Here is an 11,627-nt window from a genome sequence, read left to right on the forward strand (position 1 = left end):
CTCCCTTCTAAACTTAAAAAAATGGTTTCTTCCCTCAAACATGTTTGCGTATTACTTTTCCTGCTTTCTTGTTCCATGTGGTTGCCTCTAGTTTTAGATAGTAGGACACTGGCCAGTTCCTCTCTCTAATATAATTATGCATTTTTGTCATATTCCACAGTGCTGTCTTGTCCTGTCTAAGTAGCATTGTTGTTGAATTAAGTTCATCTGCCCCCTCCCATGCCTTTTACAATTAAAGTTGACAATTTGGTCTCTGTATTTTCTCTTAGTTTATTCTATTTGATTAAAAGCTGATTTAAAACAAATGAAGGATAGGATTCTCTGAGAATCCCTTTGTATTATGCAACCCCGGAAGGCTCAGGATCTATTCCAGTTATTTGGGATTGTTTCCCTGGTTTTGCGCCCTTCTATTTGGGGTACGATCATTGTCATAAGCAGAGCGATGGATGCATTTCTCGTGATGATGGGGGTGGGAGTGTGTATTTATGCAGTTCAGCGTTGTGAGCTTGGCATATTAGACAACCTTTCATTTGCCTCAGTCAGCCCTCTGTTTGCAAACTTCTTCACTCCCATTGGTGATCCGCCTTCCCGCATCATCATGTCACGGCCCAGAGCTGCCGACTTATGAACTGGGGAACCAGGTTGGAAACCGGCTTCGGCTCAGCATTTGGGGATTCTTAGCAAATCATGCAGGGGTGTGGGAGCCGTTCTACATCTAAACGCAGGAATGAACTGGAATGCATGTATTTAATTATCCGTGAATGCACATAAGATAGGCTTTGAAATGTGTTCGAGTGGTACAGTTGGGGTGCTGAAGGATAGTCAGTGTTTTTCATGTACACAGAGGTGGGGGGTCCTTAGTCGCATGAAGAGGTGTTCCTTCAACAAAAAAAAGCATTGCCGGAGGCATAGAGAGGAGCACTTATGATTTGGGCTGCTAGGGCAAAGGGGAAGATTTTCTTTTATTTAAACACGCCGCTACGGAAAAAAAAATGAGTGGATATGTTGGACTACGTGATTTTTTCTATCACGTTCCTTCTGATCTTGGTGGGAGCTGTGCTGTACCTCTACCCTGCCACTGCGGCAGCCTGCACGAATTCTTCGTGAACCTGCATGAGAAGTTTGGGCCCGTGGCATCGTTTTGGTTTGGACGGCGCCTGGTGGTCAGCCTGGGGTCCCTCGATCTTTTTCGGCAGCACATCAACCCCAACCGGACCTCGGACCCTTTTAAAATTATGCTAAATTCCTTGTTGGGCTACCAGTCTGGAGCCATTGGGGAGGCTGATGAAAGTCATGTGTGGAAGAGGCTGTATGAAAATGGCAGGTCTTTACAAAGCAACTTTGGCCTTATCTTGAAGTTGTCAGAAGACCTGGTAACAAAATGGCTGTCCTTTCCAGATTCGAGCACGTGCCCCTCAGTCAGCACATGTTGAGCTATGCCATGAAGTCAGTGATGCAGACAGCTATGGGGAATAGTTTTAAGGATGAGCAGGATTTGATCCGCTTCCGCAAGAACCACTGTGTTATCTGGGAAGAAATTGGGAAAGGTTTCCTGGATGGGTCACTTGACAAGAGCACAACAAGGAAACAGCTGTATGAGAACGCCCTGATGGAGATGGAATCTGTCCTAAAGAAGCTGGTGAGAGAAAGGCGCGGTAAGAGCATCCCTCGACAGATCTTCATGGACACCTTGCTGCAGGGTAACCTGAGCGACAAGCAGGTGCTGGAGGACAGCATGATCTTCTCACTGGCAGGATGTATTATCACAGCTAACTTGTGTACATGGGCTTTATATTTCCTCACCACATCAGAGGACGCTCAGGAGAAGCTTTACAAGTAGATGGCCCTAGTACTAGGCATGGGGCCCATCACATTGGAGAAAGTTGAGCTGCTCAGGTATTGCTGGCAAGTCCTCTGTGAGACAGTACGGACAGCTAGACTGACACCCATTGTGGCATGGCTTCAGGACCTGGAAGGCAGAGTTGACCAGCATGTCACTCCCAAAGAGACCCTGGTGCTTTATGCTATTGGTATGGTGCTTCAGGACTGCACAGCCTGGCCCTCAGCCTACAGATTTGATCCTGATAGGTTTGACGATGAGTCTGCCTGGAAAAGCCTTTCTTTGCTCTGCTTCGTGGGGAGACAGGAGTGCCCTGAGTTGAGGTTTGCATATGTTGTGGCGACAGTGTTGTTGATCGTGCTGGTGAGAAAACTGCGCTTTCACCCAGTGCCAGGGCAGGTCATCAAGACGCTATATGAGCTAGTGACATCACCAAAGGAGGAGGCATGGATCACTGTTTCCAAAAGAAGCTAAGAACAAGCAGCTCCATCCAGCAAGTGCTTATATTTCGAAAAGTACTGCTTCATGCCAAGTGGGGTGCTGTCAATGGGGAAAAAGATCAGTAAACCCTACAAGCCAAAATCACAAAGGTCGCACTGCAAGGGCGGTCAGGGGGCCTCTCACCGCATACCAGGGCCCCATGTCCCACACTAAAGGAGGCACTGACTGTCACTGCCCGGGGTCTTCTCACCGCACAACAGGGCCCCTGGCCCCACCACAAAGGGGGCACTGACTCTCACTGCCCGGGAGCCTCTCACGCACTACAGAGTGAAACCAGAAAATCTGGATAAGATTGTGGCTTCCATGCTGAAATTGTGTGATGTTAAGCAAACATTTAATTTCACTAAGGTAGGTTCTGGAATACCATTTCCCATGGGATTCTACCAGCACATCTTTTATGGGCTTCTCTGAATCTATACTAAAGCAAATGGAGGATTGCATTTCCAAGGGATAACAGCCTTCACCTATGGGCTGCTTCCTCTGTTCCATATCCCAGGTTGCCTATTACAAAGCGGAATACTCTGCTAAAACAGTTTCCATTAATTTAAGGCTGAGAATTAATGATTATGAGTAAAATAAAGTGCCGCAAAAATGCCGCTAAATTTCCATATTTGTGCCGCTAAATTTCCATATTTGTGCCGCTAAATTTGCGAATCCATGCCGCTATATCGTGGGGGGTCTGTACAGGTAGTACAGAACACCGCAGCCCGCCTGTTAAACAAACAGCTGCCAGGCACTTTGTCTGTCCCCCTCCTTAGGTGCCTGCACTGGTTGCCTATAAAGAAAAGAGCAGTCTTTAAACTACTCTGTCTGACCTTCAAAGCAAGGTCAGGAAGGGGTCCCCATTATCTGCAGGACTGACTAAACCCATATTGCCCTCTAGAAACCTTAGATCTGGCAATCAGCTTCTTTTTCAACCACAACATATTCAAACTTTAAAATACGGTGGTTGCTCTTTTTCATACCTGGCACCATTCCATTGGAATCAGCTCCCCTTTTACTTTGGGGATTGCATCGAGTTTTCAAGTTATACAAAACATCTGATGACCTGGCTCTTTTAATGGCATAGAGCTGCTGTCTGGATATCAAGTGCCGAGATGCCCTTCCGAGGACGAGTCGTGCACTATACTAAATTCCAAACACAAACAGTGAAGAAAACTTATTGTGTTGTGGTCCATAAAAAGAGCTTCTCATTCAATATGTTTTACACGCCAACACATCATTAGTCTAGTGCAATGTGTACTCAACCCATTTCCAATCCATGACCCTTTGAGACAGACTCTTACCCTTTTGCTTGTCATCTTTTTGAACAAGCCTTATTAGGTACCCATTGAGTAAGATACTTCCGAGGTTTGTAGGATCATTGCCACACCTCCAGTGTCTCCTTCAAACCTCTGTCATGATGATGACCCTTTTCGGATTTATTTAGCATAGCAGGTCAAAACGTCAACAATTTACAAATGTGGACTGTTTTATAATTTGACTAGCAGCCCGTCCCGACGTTGTCTGGGTATGAAATAGAATGTGTGTAATGTGTGTATTCAGATACCGTCATTCGCGTGTTCCCCCGCTTGAGGCCTAGCTGCAGCCCTGGTTGATGTTAGCAGGCGCGTGTCCCCCCACTTGAGGCCCAGCTGCAGCCCTGGTTCATGTTAGCAGGCGCATGTAATTAGTGTAGTGATCTGCCGCCTGAGCCCGGCTACAGCCCTGGCTGATGTTAGCAGGCGCGTGTAATTTGGTTTAATGTGATAGTTCAGTAACAGCGCGCATGAGAGGCTGCAGTAATTGTCCCCGCAGACACGCTCAGTCGCGTGTGCCCCTGCTTGAGGGCCAGCGGCGACTGTCTAACAATTAGAATTGTGTGAGTCTTGAATGATTGTTTCCCGCTGTTCTTATTTTTTTATGACCCACACCGACGGTCTTCGGCCCGAGTGCTTTTTAGACGTACCCAGGCCAAGTCACACACTGCGTTCGGCCCTTTCAGACACACCCAGGCCAAGGCACACACTGCATTCGGCACCCCCAGTATGTGTGAGACAACGGGCAGTCCCCCAAGGGAGTCTTGCGAATGGTTACTTACCACGCTTCCAGGTGAACGCCTTTGTGACGCCCCCAGCACACGGCCATAGCAGGCGATCTGATTAATGTACGACCCAGATGGCATGAAGTGCAGAACATGCCCCCAGCATTTGTCACGCCCCCAGCGTGCCCCTTGATGCGGCGCAATTGCGTAATTGGCGCTTCACATGGCATGAAGGGCGGACACACGCCCACAGCGTTTGTCACGGCCCCAGCGTGCCCCTTGATGAGGGCAATTACGACTCACATGGCATGAAGGGCAGAACGTACCACACGCCCCCAGCGTTTGTCACGCCCCAGCACACGCCCACCACAGAACACAGACACGCCCACAAGGGACTACTATGCTGGCACGGTTCTTTTACCTTTTAAATGTATATGGTGGCTGTCTGCATATCCTATGTCCTTCTGCTGCAACTGCCCTTTCCAACGCTGTATTGGGTGTTCTGATTGGTGCTGTGGTTACTGAGATTACCCGCCTCAAAAGTTTGGGCTCTCTCTTGATAATATTAGTATGGATATGGATGGATATATATACATATATATATATATATATATATATATATATATATATATATATATATATATATATATATATTTTGATACCCCTTGTTTCCATTTCGCCAGAATTTGCAGCGCTCTCTCGCCGGTTCGTAATTTCCCGCGCAGAACCACGGCGCATTTAAATCCAAAACCAATTCCCCCAGCTGAGAGAAAAACGGGACAAACTCGCGTTTGTCTTCACTTATGTGCTAGTTATATAAAATATAACACAGTATTGAGTTTCTCAAGCAGGCAGGCACAAATCTACGCGTTTCGGGATAGCATATCCCTTGTTCACGATCGATTTGGCTCCAGGCTCTCAGTCTCAATATAGTGAGTCACATTATTACATAATTTCCTGTTTGATGGTATTTTGGCCCTCGGCCTTCTAGATGATGTCGTTTTTTGCAATTTTTTTAAATAATTTTTTTTATCCGTCTGCATAGCCTATGTCCTTCTGCTGCAACTGCCCTTTCCAACGCTGTATTGGGTGTTGTGATTGGTGCTGTGGTTACCTTGATTACCCGCCTCAAAGGTTTAGGCTCTCTCTTTATAATATTAGTATGGATTGTGGATCGTGACATTCGTAATATAAATGTGGTACAAAAGGAGGTGGTGATGGACGGAGCATCTGAATCAATCAAACACTCACACCCAGTCAAAAGATCTGGGTTTAATCCATCACCGTTCTTTAGCCCACTCTGCCACCCCAGTTCAGACATGGCTATATGCAAATCAGTCTGACCATGTGCCTCATGGGAACAGTCCAGCCCGAACTGCCAAGCCATATCTTCCCTGGACCGGAAACAAGTTTCCGAGGACCGGTTTCTGGCATTCCAGCCGTCTTCAGCCCAGCTTGCTTGAATCCAGTGGCAAAGTGAGCAAGGGACTCACGTCTGAGCATACCCTGCCACACTTATGGCGGCCAAAAGTGGTACAAAAGGGGGTGGTGATGGACGGAGCATCTGAATCAATCATACACTCACCCCCAGTCAAAAGATCTGGGTTTAATCCATCACCGTTCTTTAGCCCACTCTGCCACCCCAGTTCAGACATGGCTATATGCAAATCAGTCTGACCCTGTGCCTCATGGGAACAGTCCAGCCCGAACTGCCAAGCCATGTCTTCCCTGGACCGGAAACAAGCTTCCGAGGACCGGTTTCTGGCATTCCAGCCGTCTTCAGCCCGGCTTGCTTGAATCCAGTGGCAAAGTGAGCAAGGGACTCATGTCTGAGCATACCCTGCACACTTATGGCGGCCAAAAGTGGTACAAAAGGGGGTGGTGATGGACGGAGCATCTGAATCAATCAAACACTCACACCCAGTCAAAAGATCTGGGTTTAATCCATCACCGTTCTTTAGCCCACTCTGCCACCCCAGTTCAGACATGGCTATATGCAAATCAGTCTGACCCTGTGCCTCATGGGAACAGTCCAGCCCGAACTGCCAAGCCATGTCTTCCCTGGACCGGAAACAAGCATCCTGGGACCAGTTTCAGATTCATAATCCTCATCAGCCAGGCTCCGTCCATCACCACCCACTTTTGTACTGCATTCGTAATATAAATGGCATCACAATATCTCTGTCAGTCACATGTACACAATATAGAATATAGCACTAGCACACTATTTATTTACCGTATCTCTTTTTCACTGTGCCGTCACTTTAATACGTTTTTTACAAACAAAAGGAGTTAGGTCCTGAAATAGGAAGTGGGGGGGCTGGACCCTTTAATAAGAGCACCTTAGCCTGGTATTTGAGGTTACAAAAAGTTTGTCTTTTTTTAAAACAATAATCAAGTTGAACTTAAAATAAATACATTAAATGCATAATGAAACCTTACTTGTAAGAAGGGTTGCCTAATTGACTATGGCCGTGGAACTCAAGGGCTACACTTCCCCTTTGTGTTATTAAATATTACTCAACCTGGGTCCCTGGGTTACTAGGTTGCCCCCCCCCCCCCATTTTGCTGTTGAAGCATTTCAGGTAGTAATCAATACTGAACAATATCAAGGGTAATTGATGGAAAACAAACCCTCTTTAATAATAGAAAGACACACTCAGGAACTCTAGGAAACAATATATATATATATATATATATATATATATATATATATATATATATATATATATATATATATATATATATATATATATATATATATATATATATATATATATATATATATTTGTAAATGAAAATCGCATACTAGTGCACACAATTTGAATAGTAATTATGATAAAAACAAATAGAATAGTGGCTGCAATGTTTATGAGAAGTTTGAACAGCAAAACTGTGATACATTTCTTAATGCTTAAAGCTTTCTTTATGTCAATATTTAAAATATCACCCTCATCTCTTTGACTAATTAATACCAAAGACAGGGCTTAATTTGAGATTACAAGATGCATCGCACCTGCATCCCTGTTTTGAACAATGAGGATAAAGTTCAATGTAATAGAATCATCTTCTATTTTCATCTGTGTTGACAGGCAGGCTGATAAACTCAGCAAGCAAAGGTTAAATGTGCCTCCTGTTAGCCTTCAGCAAAAGTAAGTGATACGATTCAGCATGGCCTGTGTCAGTCTTCTGGCACATTATGTTCTTAGCTTATATAACATTATCCGATCATTATTGAACATCTTAGAATAAATAATTAGCAGAAACGTCCCTGCTAAACTTTTACTTATTTTCATTCTGTGAAACTGTGCCTTATATGAGTAATTATAATCAAGGAACAACATCATCGACTTCCATGAAACCATGTTCATAAGTCAAAAACAATTACTTAAAACGAATAATAAATGCAGATTAAAAACTATGAATATTCAAGAAACATACATATCATGTGGCAATTAAAATGTGCATTAATAGATGTGCATTTTGTATTTTTTTTCCAGAGTTTTATATAGGGCAAACTTGACCCGAAGGAATAGGGTATCAGAACACTTTACATGAGCACCAGTTGTGTTACATAGGGACACATTCATTTTTTGTTAGGCACGGGGGATAACGTGATTTGCCCAGAATCACAGAATGTTAAATGTCAGTGCAGAGACTCAAACTCGGTTCCCCAGATTTAAGGTTGACCGCCCTAGCCATTAGGCCACACCCACTCCCCTGTTACTATTTGTCACTTGTCTCTAAATAGTCAACAAATGAGGCTCAGAAAAGGGGACTACTTAGAAAGAATAAAAAATGATAAATATAACGGTTGACCTTTGGGGGTGTTCAAATTTACTGTTCCAACGCCAAATGTAAACACATTGGACAAAGTGTTAGACTCTGAGAGGTCAGGTTTACAATTTCAGCTCCAAACTTAACCACATTTGGGAAACAGTTGAATGTTGGGGAGTTCAAATGTACTATTCCCACTCCTAAATAAACAACACAAGGGAAAGTGCTCTATTTTTAGATTTAAAATGTAACTACTACCACAAATTTATAATGAAAATTACACTAAAAAGAATACATTACAAAAATCCATCTTGATTATCCCAGAAAAGTGAACCACACAACATATAAAGTAAATTGAGAACTCTTCCAAAAACTATTAAAAAAAAAAGATTTACTATATTTTTTTAAATCAATAACTATAATTAATTGGTAAAAAATGTTATATTTAAAATAAATATATATTTTTAAATTATAACATTTAATTACAATCACTCAAAAATCATGTTTACAAAAACGCCTTTATTCAAAACAATAAAAAGATTTTAATTAGGGAAATTCAATTATTTTCAATAAAAAAGAACAAACAACTTTAAATTATTAACTAACACAAAGATTTTTATACCATTATGTACAAAACATTTAATAAAAATTTCAAAAAATAAAAATAATTCAAGATATATTTTTATTAAACATGTTTATTATAAAATAACTTTTACATTAAAAACGACAATTTAAAACACAACAAACATAAAAAATGATAAATTACCCCACACTATTCCCAGTGGCGTAGCAATGAGGGGGCGGCAGCTCCTCCCCTGCTCATCGTTGGCTTTTCGCCTTTCGCCACCACCCTTCCCCCTGCTCTTATCATCACTGGCCGGCAAAGTGAGGGATCGCCCCGGGCATCCAAAGCTCTAGCTACCCCACTGACTGTTCCCTTATAAATCCAACATCCTGCTCCTAACTATATTTTCCAAAAGAGGAAACATTTTGAAAATAAATACAATATGTAGAAAATACACAGAATACACTTTAGAATAATATAACTTACAATAATAAAACGCACAATGACAAAAATAACCTTGCCTATGATAATCTGACTCATGATATTTTTGACATTGCAATATTTAGGACTCAATATATGTGTCTCATGATATTCTTTTAACAATATTTTGTTGGTTGCACATGCGTCATAATGCATGGTGGCTACTTCTGTTCAAACAAGGTTGACCCTCATTTTAGGATAGTAAATCAAAATGTGGAAAAAGTCAGTTTGAAGCCCAAAAATCATAGTAAATAATACAATAGCAGTTTGCAAATGGCGGGCCCTCAAAAATAAAAATATATGTACAAAATATAACATGTCTAACAGGATGGGAGCAGGGCAGGAAGCATAGAAAAGTGAGAGGGAAAAGAAAACAATGAAATGGAGGGATAACCAGGAAACAAGTGAGAGGAAGGAAATGCATGCACTCCCATGGGTGTTGAATACCAACAGGTAACAGAGTCTCCTCAAGTACACTGTGGAAGGACACAACTTATCCAATGAGAGCACTGTGAGATCACAATAGTACTGCCAGGAAAAACATAAGAATAGGAAGGAAAAACATCACATCAGGAGAAGACAGGTGAATTAGACATCAAAGGCATTAAATAATGATAATGGGATAGACCAAAAACTCACTCTATGTAATGTTAGATTGTGTGTGACTTACTCCTTTGTGGGGAGCCCCTGCAGCCCTACTTCCTACTTCTCTTCACCTTTTCTTTCTTGCTGTATGTGCTGTGATATGCAGCTGCCTTTATGTCCAGCGACATGCTCTTGTAAACACTGCTGTCTATCGAAAAGACAAAACTGCTGCTACTTAAATGTTTATTCTTTCAAAGAGGCATATTGCAGTCTGCATTCCCATAAGAATAGACTTTGAATAATTCAAAGTGTTTTACTTCCCTATCATGACAGAGAAAACACCTTGGAGTTAATGAGAAAGTATATGGATTTTTCCCTAGTATGATAAAATCAACATCATTATTTTTTTAATATTACCTATCATGCTAACATCTGGCATTTCTGTGCGCTATGATTGACAGATTGTACTATATTTTACTTTAGTGGTACTTATTTGGCTTTAGCAACTATTTGTTAGTGATCAGCCCTTCCCTGAGAGAGCAGTGTACTGGAGCTCTCTGACCGCTTTGTGGCACTGCCATAATTACAGCTAGGTAAAATTGCATGTTCCTTCTGCGCACAAAGCAGCATTTTTTTTCTAAGATTACCTTTAACTTCCTCCTTCAGCTGGTAATTTGTGCCTGCTGTGCACGCCTACCATAATGTGTGTAGGAAATGAGAACAACATTGATTGCAATGCAGAAATTAAGCAGAAAGAGTTCAATAGCATCATGTGGTTTTTTAAAGGTTAGTTTTCAATAAGCTCTACTGTCAAATGTTAAATCTTTGCACATTAAATAGTGCACCACAATCAAGATAGCTGAAATGAAGCCACGGTGGCTATTTTGAAGGACAATCAACTATTGTTCAGTTAGCTGGGACCTGCTGTGCATTTATGGTGGATGTAATATAAACCTAAATAAACAAATAAACACTGCTCTGTTTTCAAAACAGGCCTCAAAGAGATGTTTTCACTTCAAAGAAACCCTGGAGCACAAGGGTAGAGCAAAGATGAAAACAGAACACAGAGTAGGAACCGAGAAAACATATGCACTCCAGTGGAGAACTTAAAGGAAAATGTAAAAAAGGAGATCACTGAATGTTATCAACATCAGCAGAAGAAGAATAGACTTGAACCAATCAGAACACTACGAGACCAAACTGCTCCTCAGTAGGACAAAAACAAGAATAGGGAGGAAATTATTTGAATGAACAGGAGACAAGTGAGATAGACAACTAAGTCATCCAATCATGATCAAGGGACTGAGCCAAAGCCCAGAGGCATCTTAAGGATTTTGGGGGCCCTGGGCCAAAGTTATTTTGGGGGACCCTGCTGGGAATGATTTTGAATTTATGATCCAATCAATTTCAGCTCTTTCATGCCGTCTTTGGCCAGATCACAGACAGGCACACTGGTTCAAATTCTAAATGCGTTTACAGCTAATATTCAGGGTTAGTGATGTGTGTTTTCAATATTGTAGCACAGCAGCAGCTCACTGATAATATTATTGCAAATAATTTTTGTGACACACTCACATTTCTCATATATCATGTCCCGTTTTGATCTAAAAGAAACTTTTTAGTATGGATGTTGCATGAAACATAAACACAACATTTCCCTGCAAAATGTCTGTATTAGACTCTCAGATATGGCACACAATAATAATAAATTAAAAGAAAATTAAAGGAAAGGTATTTAAAACAATCTGTTTAAGAATTATTAATGGTCATCAGGTCAAGACTCTATGCAGAACAGAGATGGCTCTATCAGGGCCCCCCCCCCCTGAACGGCTGGGCCCTGGACCAGAGAACACTTT

At 42.0% G+C, this 11,627-nt stretch overlaps 1 pseudogene; it reads left to right on the plus strand.

Annotated features, from left to right (window-relative positions):
* The first annotated feature begins 1,002 nt into the window (after positions 1–1,002).
* On the plus strand, positions 1,003–2,314 carry LOC144819412 (cytochrome P450 20A1 pseudogene; annotated as a pseudogene).
* The last annotated feature ends 9,313 nt before the right edge of the window (positions 2,315–11,627 follow it).

This window comes from Lissotriton helveticus, chromosome 2_1 (genome assembly GCF_964261635.1).
Source record: "Lissotriton helveticus chromosome 2_1, aLisHel1.1, whole genome shotgun sequence".
Lineage (NCBI taxonomy): Eukaryota > Metazoa > Chordata > Amphibia > Caudata > Salamandridae > Lissotriton > Lissotriton helveticus.